The following is a 15,555-nucleotide window of genomic DNA, read 5'->3' on the forward strand; positions in this document are numbered from 1 at the left end:
GCAGAAGCAATAGCAGAAAACCTAGAAAAACAATGCAGCCCATCGTATGATAATATAAACATCACCCACATATATAAAGTCCACCAGCAGGTCAAGCGTACCTTAAGTCAGTCCGAAAACAAACCAGCCAGCATCACCCCCACTACTCCAGTAGAAATAACCAACATCATAAAACATCTAAACAATAAAAAAGCTCCAGGGCCAGATGGAATTACTAACAGAATCATCAAATAACTTCCTAGAAAGGCTATTATGCACCTGGTTAACATAACCAATGCAATATTGAGGATACAACACTTCCCATCTGCATGGAAAACAGCAGACATACCAATAAAAAAGCCAGGAAACAATCCGCAACTCCCGCAAAGCTACCGTCCAATAAGCCTGCTTTCCAACCTGGGAAAGATTGCTGAAAAAATTATCCTTTCAAGACTACAAGAAAAATCAGACCAAATAGGAATAATTCCAAACGAACAATTCGGCTTCCGCCGTATGCACAGCACAGTGCAACAAATACACCGACTAGTGGAGCATATCACTCAAGGATACAACTGGAACCTTCACACAGCTGCAGTTTTTCTGGATATTGCCAAGGCCTTTGATAAGGTATGGCATCAAGGATTACTCTATAAACTCATTCAGGCCAACATTCCAACAAACCTTACCTGTCTAATAAAATCATACCTCACTGACAGATCCATGCAGATAAAAATAAATGGCACCATCTCAACTAGGCGCAAAATCCTGGCAGGAGTACCACAGGGATCTCTTTTGGCTCCTTTACTTTTCACAATCTACGTGGCTGACATTCCACAGAACCTGAGGACTACCATCACAGCCTTATATACTGACGACACAGCCATAATGACAAGATCTCTCCGCCCACACCTGGCGATCAGTCGTCTCCAGGATACTATCACAAAGCTAGAGAAATGGTTCTCCGACTGGAGGATACAAGTAAACCCCGTCAAACGCTCAGCTATACTGTTCACCAGATGCAAAGCCTTCATCCAAGATGATATTGAACTTCTCGGAAAAAAGATACCATGGCAGACAAGCCAAATACCTTGGAGTACAGCTAGACAAAAAGCTAAATTTCAACAGCCATATCAAGCTCATAGGCACAAAGACATCCAGAACCATAGCCCAACTCTATCCCCTGATCAATCGCAACAGCAAATTGGATAAACGCAACAAGCTGTTATTATATAAGATGGTAATTCGAGCAGTAATCACATATGCATCCCCGGCATGGAGTCACACATCCAAATCTAACATCCAGAAACTACAGAGGATACAAAACAAATGCCTGCGGATGATCTTAGACGCTCCATGGTTCGTCAGAAACACGCAGATCCACAGAGAAACTGGAACCCCTGACATCCGTTCTCTCCTTCATGACCATGCGGAAAAGTTCTTCAGCAAGGCACATTCTCATCCCAATCCACTAATCAGACAAGCTTCCAGTTATAGTGAACATGACTATCAAAAACACAAAAGACCCAAGGCAATCCTGCTTTCAGCAGAACAGAGCTAACTCCATAGTTCACAAAGTGCGAGCATAAGTCTCACAACCTCCCCCATCAAGCTTCTCCACACAGATAAAGGGGAAAATAAAAAGCATTTTATGCTTCACCCAGCAAGCCAGTAACGTTGTTGTTGTGTTTTATAGACAGAAGACGTCTTAAGCTTGCGCGGCAATAATTGAGCTTTGCTTTGTGTATTAAAGGCCGATGCTTGCTCGTCTAGAGCTACCTTGACTTGCTCGGTTGTAGGAGCTTCCAGGTCCTCGCTGCAGCACTGTGATTTAATGCGCGCGCATAGCCATTTCACGTCGTCCCACTCTGTTGCTTAAACCATCGCTTCCCAAACTGTGAGCTGCGGCCCCTTGGGGGCCGTAGGTTTTGTTGAGGGGGGGGGCGTGAAATAATGAAAACAAATTTAAAATGTTTTAAGACTAAGTAGATTTTTTTTTATTTTAAAAGAAACGTATTTAACTTTTATTATTTCTATTTTGTTATTTTTTATATTTTAATGGAAAAATTCACACATTGGTGTTGGTTCACAAACTTTGCTTTCTGCATATTTCGGCGCTTAATGAATATTAGTAAATATTGCTTATTCATATCTTTCATTTCAAAGCAGTGGTTAATTGTATTTACTTCGAATGCTCTACTAGGAAGCTCCAAATCTTCCTGTCCCTCATGCATTCGTAATCAGGCACTATTGATATTGACTTTATATACATATCAAAACTCGTTTTTTATTATCACTGTCATCCGAGCTAGTTTTCTGTTACCAATAAAAGTTTCGCATATACTTCACACATGAAAAAAGCTTAAACAAGTTCATGTGGGAAGATAGTAACTCGCTTGCAGTGGCAAAACGACACGCCCTCCCTAACAGTCACTATATCACTATACTGCAGAGGCAATAAAACAAGTACTTTTATTATGCCAGTGAATAAGGTATGAGCAGTCTATGTAATATATTTCTCAACAAATAGTACAATTAGAGACAACTGGGATAAAAACATTAATTAATTATTATTATTATTATTATTATTATTCCTGATACCTCCAAGGAGTCCGAAGACTCATCGCGGGAGGACATCACATGTCCCCCTCATACAGAAACTATGCTGTATATATAGACTGAAACAAAACCATATGTTGCATGGGCAAACACAGTATCTAACTAAAAACTATTGTTATTAATTAGATGTGTGTGAGTTCGATTTCCCAAGGTAGCAATAAAATTCAACCGAACGTGTTAAAATTCGTAAAAGTGTTAAAACTAAGTAATATATACATAATGAATGTTATGGCAGTTTCATATATGGAATTCAGTTGAAGAGAGTTAGCATTTCAACTCAATTGTCAGCTATGCTTTTATCTTTCGGTTGCGCGATCTTTTGTTAATACTGCACCAATCATATGCACGTTTTAATAACCTGCCTTTGCTGTCTGTTTCGCGTTAGGCTTAATTACCGTAAAGGGAGAAAAATCACAAAAAAAGTAAAATATTCCTGGTTCGGGGATTCCCTTATTCAGGTAATATTCACTAATTTCATGTTGTCAGTCTGTGGTGTGCCAGTATCGGTAAGTGCTGATATTATTTGATCTATTCTACGTTAAAAAATTTAACCCTGAGATGGATTGATAAAAAATAAAAAAAATCCTGCGAACAATCAGAAGCAGAAACAGACCCCCCCCCCAAAAAAAAAGCACAGTATTTCATATTTCACCAGAACAGCCCGTATCGTCTTCAGAACCAAACGGTAAGAGGCAAAAAAATGTAATATATGCGTTTGATTTTTGCAATATTCGCTGTGTATGTTTTGTATTGAATATAATAATATACATGTATCTCTCTATTACGATTTTTTTTCGAGGGGGGCCGTGAAATATTTTAATTTTTGCAAAGGGGGCCCTGACATCCAAAAGTTTGGGAAGCACTGGCTTAAACCACAGGCCATACGCAATCAACGTAATCTAGCCAGTGAGCTTCAGCATCCTTTACAAGTGTGTGTTGCTTGGGAAAATTAAGTTACAACCAACTTTTTATAACGATGTTATTGATCATTCATAAAGAAGAAACGTAAGGTAGAATTTGTATTCAAGTAGCTAAATTGAAAAATATAGAATATCATTTGTAAAATAAATGTTCTATTTGTATGATTAAATGTACATAAATTTCTAAATATATAGTTTTAAATCGTCAGTACAGGTAACCCTCGTATAACGCGGTCTACAAATTGTAGTAACCTTGTTCAACGCAGTACTTAAAAAGCAGTCTAGAAATTGTAGTAACCCTTTATATTTTCATATATTTTTCGCCGCGCGACTTAAAAATCAAACTTTATCTTCGTTAAATTTGTGTCTGCCCGTATCGCGCAGGTAGTTATAAGTAGCGAATTTATATTAGGGGAACACCCTTTAGCACGCATGTACGTCAATTGTATATCGTATAAAGTATTGTTGAAAATTGTCTTCGTTTTCTGCCAGGAAAGCGCATTAAAAATCATAAGTGTGTTATCTCAAGGTGAGCACTTTATTTTCTGGTAAGTTACATACATAATTAATATGTAATGTTTTTTATGTAAAAAAAATATTTTTATAGTAATAGCCACAAATTGCACTGAAAGGGAAAAAATGAATATTGAAAAGGAAATTCGTCTCAAAGAAAATTTCTCTCGAAGAAAAAAAATTAAAATCATGGATCGGGTTGAAAAATGGAGAAAAACCAGTTGTTGTAAGGACTTTGAATTTAAATGAATCAACAATTCAAACAAGCAAACACAATGAACATAAAACCCGAGAAAGTGTTTATTGCTGGGTCGACGGTAAGTGCAAAGCTCGTTTCTCGTGTACGCAATTTTCTAAGAGAAAAATGAAGAAATCTCTAATGATTTTGAAAGAAGATGCACTCAAAAGAAAATTCCTTTTGGATGGAAATCTCAAAGTTTATAAACATTTATAATGCAGACCAGGTGTTCGATGCTGATGAATCCGGGTTATATTGGGAAAAAATGCCAAAACGCACCTATATTTCGAAAAATGCAAGATCAGCTCCTGGATTCAAAGTTTCCAAAACAGAATTTCTCTACTGTTTTGTAGTAATGCACCAGGTGATTACATGACAAAACTAATATTTATTAACCGATCCTCAAAATATGAGAAAAATATGCACTTATTTTTATTTTGCCTAAAACATTTATGCATTACGTGCATGAATCTTAATTACAATTTGTAATTTTTATATCATTTCTTTTAAGCTTACACGGTGATCCGAATGCATTTTTGAAAATTATGGAGACAACTACCGTGTTTGAATAAAAACTTTAGTTTAATATAACTAAAATCTACATGCGACGTTTCGACCTTTATGTCAAGGTCATCTTCTGGAGCATACAACTATACACAGAAAACAAGCTACACTACAATCAAACTGGTTTGTTAAAGACACTGACCAACCGCTACAACAATTGTTGGCCTGACCTCTGGTGAAAAACAAAACAAAAAATCCCATTACGCAAGAAAGAACACATTAGACACATTAAATATACCATTATGGTGAAGCAGGCCTCTCAGACCATGCACTCAACACTTTACACCAAATCAACACCTGCTCTTTACACCGCACAAAAACCTGGTATGAAAGGAAATTTAAGGAAGCCTGTGAAATCCTGATAAACCACCCAAATATCAACAACAAAGATAGCATGAAAATTCCAAGGATCTGGATGGCACATATTCAGCCTACCTAATATATAAGATCCAGCATAAGTCAGGACTAGCCAATCTACAGCTGGTATTAGAAACCATTCCATACCAACTGGCTGGAATGTACATGATGTTAATATAATATATGTATATAGATAGATACTTGTTGTGCCCAATGTATTTCTATAGATAACACCAATAATAGGACTCTAGCGTTGATGTATAATTTTTTTATATTTTTTATTATAATATATATATATATCAGCTAACGGCTTTTTTTATTATTATTCCCGTATACGGGGAGTAGGCAAGGCAATTTAGCCCTATTTAACTTTTGGAGACTGAGTGGGCAGTTCAATCTCCACTGGTACCCAATCAGAGATAGATGGCCCAAGGCTATCACTAATTAAGTGGTACACTGTGAAGAGAGATGGCTAAAATGTGCCGCCATCTCGTGCTCCCTAACCCCAACACAATATATTTAATGTCTGAAATAATGTGGATTCTACGGTCGATTTTCTTGAGTTTACGGGACGAAAAACCCGGGTTTCCGTGAGGAAAAACCCGCTTGCCCATGCCAGAGATCGACTAACTCGGAAACCAGTCGAAAAAAGGGTTAGAAAAATTTCCTCTAGTCGCCGACTAGACTCGAAACCAAGTCTTCCTTCGTGCGGCCAAGCGCTGTGGTGTGGAAACGCCATATCCACTGAGCTACACAGGCTATATATATATATATATATAAATATATAATATATATAATATAATATAATAAATATATAAAAATATAAATATATATATATTTTTTTTTTCACCAGAGGTCAGGCCAACAATTGTTGTATCGGTTGGTCAGTGTCTTTAACAAACCAGTTTGATTGTAGTATAGCTTGTTTTCTGTGTATAGTTGTATGCTCCAGAAGATGACCTTGACATAAAGTCGAAACGTCGAATGTAGATTTTAGTTATATTAAACTAAAGTTTTTATTCAAACACAGTAGTTGTCTCCATAATTTTCAAAAATGTAATTTTTATAATTTTATACTATGTATTTATGTTAGTTTATATGTTTTCTTAACTTACATGAATTACCTGAATTAAGTAAAAATATATTTTTGTTTGGATATGTCGTTGTTTATATAATTTTTTTTATTTTTTAAAAACCGATTTCGGAACATAACCCTACTTTTTGTATGTGATCTGAGTCTCGCATAACGCGGCATTTCTATGGAACCTAACATCCGCGTTATACGAGGGCTACCTGTAATTCATTATTCCAATAATCAGATTTCAATCACGCCTCTCACTCCCTGAATGATAACAAAGGCAAGCGTGAATTTCAAGACCAGCATTCGCCCCTGGGAAACAACAATAGGAAAAGGCTTTAACACTGCTTGGAAAGAAATTAACAGACACCTCCATGGGCAAGGTGCATCGTGCCATGTAACGAATCACATGTTTGTAGCTGGTACTAATTAGAGGAATATGATGCTTCCAAGTGAGTGCAACTGTGTTTGGGTGAAATGGCTGCCAGAAGGGAACTGACAAAATTTGAAAGAGGCATTGTGATAGGATGCCATGTTGCAGGTCTATCTGTTCGATAAATTATTGACATTTGAGCCATCTAAGGTAAAAAATCAGTGATGCCATGCTGAGATGGAAGCGCAGGGAGTCAACAGTAAGTGCTATCCACAATGGGCGACCCACCACACTCACTAAACATGAACGTAGGGTGCTACAAAGGATAATATGTAAAAACCATTCGTCTGCCGACACGTTGAATGAGGAGTTCTGGGTATAAACTGGAACCCAAATCTGCACAAAAACATTCAGTACAGAGGCTCACGACATGGGTTTCCATGGCATTACCACAATATGCAAGACCCCACATGATCCAAACCAACGTGCAGCATCATCATCTTCAGTGGTGCGTGACCAGGGGGGGGCGTGGAAGAGTGGAAAGCCGTGTTATGGAGCAATGAATATGATACACACACTGTAACGAACAGATTCACGGGTATGAGTGTGACAGATGCCCGGTGAACTTCTTTTAAAGTAACCCCAATTATGAAAGTCAGAGGTGATGGTATGGTCCTATTTTTCCTGGTTTGGCCTCAGACCTCTGTGGTGCCACGAATATTGAACTCTGAGAGCTATCTGAACATTCTGGATAATGCAACGTGTCGTATTTTGAGGCGTTTCTACAGAACTGACCATTTTCTCTTTCAGCAAGACAATGCACCATGTCATAATTCTGCTGCAGTAAATGCGTGATTTATGAACATGAACCTATTATTATTATTCTTGATACCTCCAAGGAGTCCGAAGACTCATCGCGGGAGGACACATACAACTGTCTCAAACTCTACTACGAATCAACGCCATCTATCGGCCACCACCACTAGTATTTTTTGTCTGTAAATTGCGTGTGTTCTAAAGGGCCGATTTGTCTGTATGCGGGATGAAAAACCCCGAGTTTCCGGGAGAAAAAACTGCTACCTCCGTATGAGATCGGCTAACTCACCTTCGATTGAAATCGTCCAGATAAAGATTCCTCCCGTCGCGAGGAGAATCGAACTTAGGCCTGTTCCAATCGAAGGGCGCAATGTACCGTCGTTCTTCCAATTGCGCTACGGAGGCGCTTCACCAAACTTCACTGACCACCATGGATCCCTGATCTGAATCCTACTGAACATCTGTGGAATGACTGGAGCATTGGATGAGATTAAGTGATTCCCGCTCCACAACAGTCAAGACTCTCATTACGAAGAATGGTCCAGAATTCCTATTGATCGTTTCGTATGCTTGTGGAAAATATGCTCCATAAGATTGCTGCAGTCATCGCATCGAAAGGGGGGTTGTAGATCGTATTAAGGTTGGTGCCATGGCTGTTTGTCCCTCACACTATGGTGTCCATTAACTTAGTTAAAATGTTAATTAAAAAATTCAAACAAGAATAGTGAACATTGTGGGCATCCAGTTTCTTTGGGGCACGGTTGCAAGATTTAAGAAATTGTATATATTTGTAAAGTGAAATGAAATTCACTTCACTGTGATGGCTCTGAAGTAATTATCTGATTCTGTCAGTGGCATTATTTATGTAGGTTAGGATTAATGAAAATGAAGATGAATGAATCGCGGTGGTATTCTTTGAAACATCATAATCGCCAATATCATTACAAAACACAGTATACCGTTGTAGTTTTTTTTTATCTGAATCATAATTATTTCACACTTATAAAAAATATTTTTATGGCAGAGGCACAATCAGTACAACTGAAAGCAAATTTTTCTACCAGTGGTGCACATCTTAATGTTACATTTATATGTCAGCATCTGGTTGTCCATCTTATTGAAGTTCACTATTATTATTTATTGTTCATCATTGTTATTTTGTTCATTAGGTGTGTAATACTTTATTCTGTTAAAGAATTTTTCAAGTTTGGCTATTTGTTTTTTTTTTTCTGAGCTTAAAAAAGTGCTGCTTTTCCTTTTGAAAATAAAAAAATAAAAATCTCAGTTGTGATGGTAGTTCACATTACATTAATTTTGGAAAAGAAGTTAAGACCTTTTTTTTTTTCAAGATTATTTTTTTCCATAATTTTGTTTTTCAATATCGAAATATTTTATTCGAATACTCAGCCTTATAATAATAAATACATAAATGAATAATAAATAAAATAAATCAGCTAATGCCTTTTATTCCCTTATAGGAAGTAGGCGAGGCCTTTATACCCCATCTAGCTTTTGGAGACTGAGTGGGCAGTTCAACCTCCACCGGTAGCCAATCAAGGATAGCTGGCCCATGTCTATCACTAATTATAGCAGCCACCGGTGAAGCAACTGGCAAACAACTGCTGCCATCTCTTGATGCCTAACCCTAACAAGATATGTCACTGTCTGAAATAATGTGGGTCGAATTTCTTGAGTTTACAGGAGGAAAAACCCGCTTTTCCGTACCAGAGATCGACTAACTCGGGAACTGGTCGAAGAAAGGCTTTGAAAAAAAAGTTCCTTCAGTCGGCGACTAGACTTGAACTTAAGTTCAAACTTCGAGCAACCAAGTGTCACTTCCACTGAGCTACACAGGCCTTCTAAATACATAAATAAATAATAAAAATTCTTGCTTATTGTTTAAAGCCAGCCTTGCTATCAAGTAGTTCCACATCATAGGCAGGGATTTTGAAGCACAAAGAAGATGCTTTTTTTTCTTCAGGGATTACACAATATGTAGGATTTTATCACAAGAGAACAAACGAAAACTGACAATTCCTAACCGCATTATCCAATACAATAACTTTGTCAAGGGGTAAAGCCAATTCCTATGCAGTCTTAGAATAAAACTGACTGAAATTATCCAAGTGGCACGAAAGCACAACTCTTTATAATTGTGAAATCAAGGAAATTTGGGAGTCTACGTGGGGTTCAAGTAAATTATATATGACAACTGAGCTGTTCGTCTAACATAAAATTTCGAGTTGGTTCCTTTAAACCTAAAACAAGATTAACAAGTAAATATCAATGGAAATATAACCAACATCTCCCACCAAAATATGTATATATAAGATAAACTTAGAAAAATATCCTCCAGTCAGCAATTAGACTTGAAGATAGACTTAACTTCAAATCTAGTCGCAACTGGAGGAGTTTATAAGCCTATCTTCGACTGGTTCCAAACTTAGTCAATCTGTGGCATGGCAAAGCGGGTTATACTCCCAGAAACTTGGATTTTTTGTCCCTTAAACTCAAAAAAATCGACCACATAACCCACATTATTTCAGACAGTAACATATCCTTTTAGAGTTAGGTACCAAGAGATGGCAGCACTGGTTTGCTCGTCTCTTCATTGGGTGCCGCTAATTATAAGCTGCAACGGATGAAACGGTTGCTGCTTATAATTAGTGATAGTCATAGGCCAGCTATCTCCTATTTGCTACCGGTGGGGATTGAACTGGCCCACTCTGTCTCCTAAAGCTAGATAGGGTTTAAAGGTCTCCCCATCTCTCTATAAGAGAATAAAAGGTGTTAGCTGATTATTATTATTATTATTATTATTATTATTATTATTATAGAGAGAGGGCGCTGAGTAGGCAGATGGATGCATGCAGACTATTATCACTGCTCCCGTTTTTTTATATGTTTAAAGTAGTTTTACTCATGTTTTTAATTTGAAACTGCTGCTGTTTATTTCTACTAGTCACGCTGAGGACAGGGGCGTTTAAATCATCAAAATCGGCTAAGTAATATCTAAATTTTGTGTGCTGAAAGTCATAGAGTGAACTGCTGTCACCAACCAACAAAGATCAGAGGATGTCTCCATTTTAAAAGTCACACACTATCACTAAAGGGAAGAAATTCCAAAGGTCACTGAGACAGCAAAGGTCAAGCACAATGAGCTGTAACAAGTGCAATAGCTATTAAACGATGAAGGGGACGGGATGCTTGATCTGGATGTGGCCACAGACAACACTACCGATGCTCTGGGATCTCAGAAAGCATGTGGAAAGTAAAAGGAGCCGCGAAACGGACCGAATGGCGCTGTCTACAATACCGTGAGAAAATAAAGAACAGACACTCAAGAAAAGCAACGATGCACATCAAAGTAAGTTCCTTTCTGATCCTAAAAGTACAGACAACGTAGACTCATTCAAACTCATGGTTAAAAATTTGCTAAATACACACATGGAACAAATTTGCAAAATCTTCAAAGAGTATGAACATTGCATACTGTAGCAATAGCATGACTGTTGGAGAAATTTTAGGAACCGTGTGAGAAAGGACAAAATTAACGGTAGCGATCGGAGCAAGAAACACTCAAGCGCAAAAAATGAAGAATTGTGGAAAGAAGTAAACATACTCAAGTGTCAATTGGAGCACATGCTACAAAAAGAAATAAAAAAAACACTTCAAATTCAGGGAATACCAAAAGAAAAGACAGAAGATATAAGCGACAGTGCAACTGATCAGCAGCAAAACTGGCATTCAAGTCGCAACCACAGACATTGCCTCTATTAACTGAGGCCCACAAAAGAGAGAGAGAGAGAGAGACCCCCGACCAATCATCGTTCGTTTAACCAGCAGAAGTCTGAGAGACTGCATTATTACAGCAAGCAAGTAAACAAGACCGACAACATCAATCCTAACTGACAAGAAACTCGCAACACCAATCTACATATCTGAACATTGGACTCCATACTTTTAAAAATCTTTTATACCATGAAAGGAAGACAAAAACAGAGAAAAACTACAAGTTTCTGTGGACTATTGATTCACAGATATTTATGAGAAAGAATAAAAACATTCGAGTTTATATAATTGCAAGAGAATCCGACCTACATAGTCTACCAACATAAAACACTCACTCTTCACATCCTTAAGAAAAAGATTAGATATCACTTAAAAACGATATAATGGAGATCTCAAATATAGGCGATCATATCCAGTCAGACAATATAAACGTCAAGGTGTTTGACTCTGAAGAAATGGTCAGGCAACATTTCCACCAATACCGACTTCACTATCATAAACACAAATATAAGAAGTATAAAACAACACTGGATTATGGTGATAACACTGCTTAACTACACCTTGACAAACATAGATGCGTTAATACTGACCGAAGTTTCAATAAACGACACAGAAATTTACGTATACAACATTAATAATTACCAAACATACAACTTATGTAGACCAAACAAAAGAGGAGGTGGCATCGTGGCAATTATCAAAGAAAAATACAATGTGACTGAAAAACAAACTCATTTCGAACATGCGGAAACACTAATTTTGGAAATCACAAATAGGGACAAATATAGTATCAAATACACAATAAACATAATATACAGACCCCCAGATAATAATCGACTCAGTTTTTTGCATGAGTTAGAAGCATGGCTAAGCGGCACTGAACCCTGTACAACACATAGGTTCATCCTAATAGGAGACATTAATATAAATACTCTTGACCACGCTTCTTCAACCACTAACTCATACCTTGATATACTAAGTCAGCAACATAAACCCTACCATTAACTCCCCAACAAGAGAAGAAATACTCAACAGCTCACTAACAACCATGCATTGATCATATCAACATACTGGCTCCCATCCATACATATATATCATCAGTAATTAACATCAAAATTGCTGATCACTACTTTGTCTCAACTTCGTTTTATTACGTTACCTACCCCTCCTCTCCACTCCCATCACCATAAAAGTAGACAAAACTCGATCATGTTAAAGAGCATTGTCGACAACCTTTTAAAAATACAGACTGTAATTGCCTAATTAAAATAAACGATCCTGTAACATTATATGAGGATTTCCAAATAAAGTTCACAGAAATATACAAAAAAAGCAACAGTGCCTACACAAATGAGGTGACAAACACAAACAATAATCCTTGGATAAATGGCGACATAATAAATAGTATTACTGTAAAAGAAAATCTATGGAAAACACTAAAAAAAAAGTCACCTAGAAACACACATTTACAAACATTATGCAAAATCACAAGAAATCAACTAACAAAAAAAAATTTCGTAGATCAAAAAGGCACTGCTACTTCCAAAAATTCATGGAATATAACGACAACATGAAGCAAACATGAGCTACACTTAACGAATTAGTAACTCGAAAAACGAAAACTTCAGCACAAGATTTCATTGCAAAACGTTTCGGTTAGGATACAAACCAAAAGGAACTAGCAGACTCATTCAACCATATCTTCACAAACAATATTACACAACTCAAAAAAAAAAAGACAATCTACCAACGATCAACAAAAAACTACCGGCACAAAGTCAACAGTAAACTATGTATTTTCCACCCGTAACAGAACAGGAACTGAAAGAAGCATTCTTACAGCTAAAACCAAAAATCACTCCAGGAATACACAAAATAAAACTCTCAGACCTTTTAACACGTTTTGAACAAATAAATTCAATACTTTGAGACTTGTAAACATAATATTCTACACTGGCATTATTCCACAACAACTAAAAACTGCAATAATTACGCCAATTTACAAACATGGTAAAAGAAACGATACTCAGAACTACAGACCAATAGCTACCCTACCAGTCATTTCAAAAATTCTACAAAAAATTACACACGCACACACCAGACTATAGAACTATTTACGGAAGTACAACATCATCATATCACAAAACCAATACAGTTTTCAAAAACAAAAAGCACCATCACTTTATTAGAAGACATCGCCGACGCCATGAACAAAGCCCTTGATAAAAACAAGTTTGCTGTCCTTATACTGTTTGACTTAACCAAAGCATTTGATGCACTTGAACACGACATACTACTCACCAAACTATACTAAATAGGTATAAGAGGAACACTGTATACCTGGTTCAGGAACTATCTCTGAAACAGAACACAAGTAACAAAAGTAGGTACACGTCACAGCTGGGGTATAAAAATAAAACACGGTGTCCTTCAAGGCGCAATATTATCACCCACTCAATTCAATATACATTAACGATGTTCATAACCTGACCATAAGAAGTCAAATACTGCAGTACGCAGATGGCACTGCACTACTAGAAATCCACACAGACATCAACACGACTCTCTCCAAAGCACAACAAGACCTGAATGAAATCCCAACATACTTCTACCAAAACGCAATTGTAATCAACGGCACCTCCAAACACAAATGTTAATAATACCCAACCCGAGAATCATGCGCCCTGCACCACTATCGATACACTGTCACACATACCGCTGCATTAACAACAAAAATGTCTGCCAATGTCCCGAAATCAAACCTGTAACACATACAAAATACCTTGGCTTTACATAGATTGCCACCTTAAAACGTATAGAATACCTACATGCCAAATTTCGCATCATCGTAGCAAAACTCTTCCAAGTAAAAGACATTATTCCATCTAACATTAAAAAAAACTCTCACGGTATCTACGAATATACGAGTTTTTTGTACTGTTATACCGTATCTGTTATACCGGCTCAGATACGATATAATAGTACAGACCTACAGAGCAGCCACCTAACAAAATTAGAAATATTACATAGTGAAAATTGTGTCAACAGTGATTTGGACACCTTATACACAGTCAATATCCGACCAGCAAATGGCGATATACAGAATCCTGAGCATTCAAAATATGAAACACTACATAATATTACTAATGAATTACTTCAACATCACCTATCGAAACAACATAAACACATATTGTATAACACGACCCACAGCAACTCTCTATATCCCTACACCCTTCAACAGCGCATACTGTTCTTTTGTGAGATCATATCAGATACCCACGCTACTCAAAATCTATCAAGAAACTTAAAACACATAGACAACTACAGAACATTAAAACACGAACTCTGGAAAATATACCAACAAAGTTAATATGCCATTAATACTAATATACAAATCACAAATCACCAGCATCCAATGCCTACATCCTATCCATAAACAGTAACAACAACATAAATAGTGAAGGCTAATCCCGCTCTCTTCATAAAAGCTAACCCAAGCTTCGAAATAGGTGAGATTAAACGCCACATTCATCTACACTTAATCCTCATAATGAATTACTACAAATTATGTAACAAAACAGTCAGTACGGTGTATAATAATAATGAAGATACTGATATAAAAAACTGTGTATATGTAAATAGGCTGTATAATAATAAGCTATGATATTGATATTGAAAAAAATTATTTACATTTATATTTAGAGCCTGTGTAGCTCAAGAGCCTGTGTAGCTCAGTGGATGTGGCGTTTGCACACCACCGCGCTACGCCGCACGAAGGAAGTCTTGGTTTCGAGTCTAGTCGGCGACTAGAGGAAATTTTTCTAAGCCTTTTTTCGACCGATTCCCGAGTTAGTCGATCTCTGGCACGGGCAAGCAGGTTTTTCCTCCCGGAAACTCGGGTTTTTCGTCCTGTAAACTCAAGAAAAATCGACCGTAGAACCCACATTATTTCACACATTAAAAATATTGTGTTAGGGTTAGAGACCACGAGATGGCGGCACATTTGAGCCGTCTCTCTTCACTGCGTACCGCTTAATTAGTGATAGCCTTGGGCCATCTGTCTCTGATTGGGAACCAGTGGAGATTGAACTGCCCACTCAGTCTCCAAAAGTTAGATAGGGCTAAATTGCCTCGCCTACTCCCGTATATACGGGAATAAAAAGGCGTTAGCTGATTTTTTTTTTTTTATATTTAAAAAAATCATGGAATCAGTCCTGCTAATGGGAGACTTGAATACACATGTTGGAACAGATGACCCCCTCTGGATGCAGAGGGGGTGTGTGGTTGGGAAGAACGAAGACCCTGACCT

Source organism: Typopeltis vanoorti, chromosome 13 (genome assembly GCF_054136105.1).
Source record: "Typopeltis vanoorti isolate ZY-2024b chromosome 13, IOZ_Tvanoo_1.0, whole genome shotgun sequence".
NCBI lineage: Eukaryota > Metazoa > Arthropoda > Arachnida > Uropygi > Thelyphonidae > Typopeltis > Typopeltis vanoorti.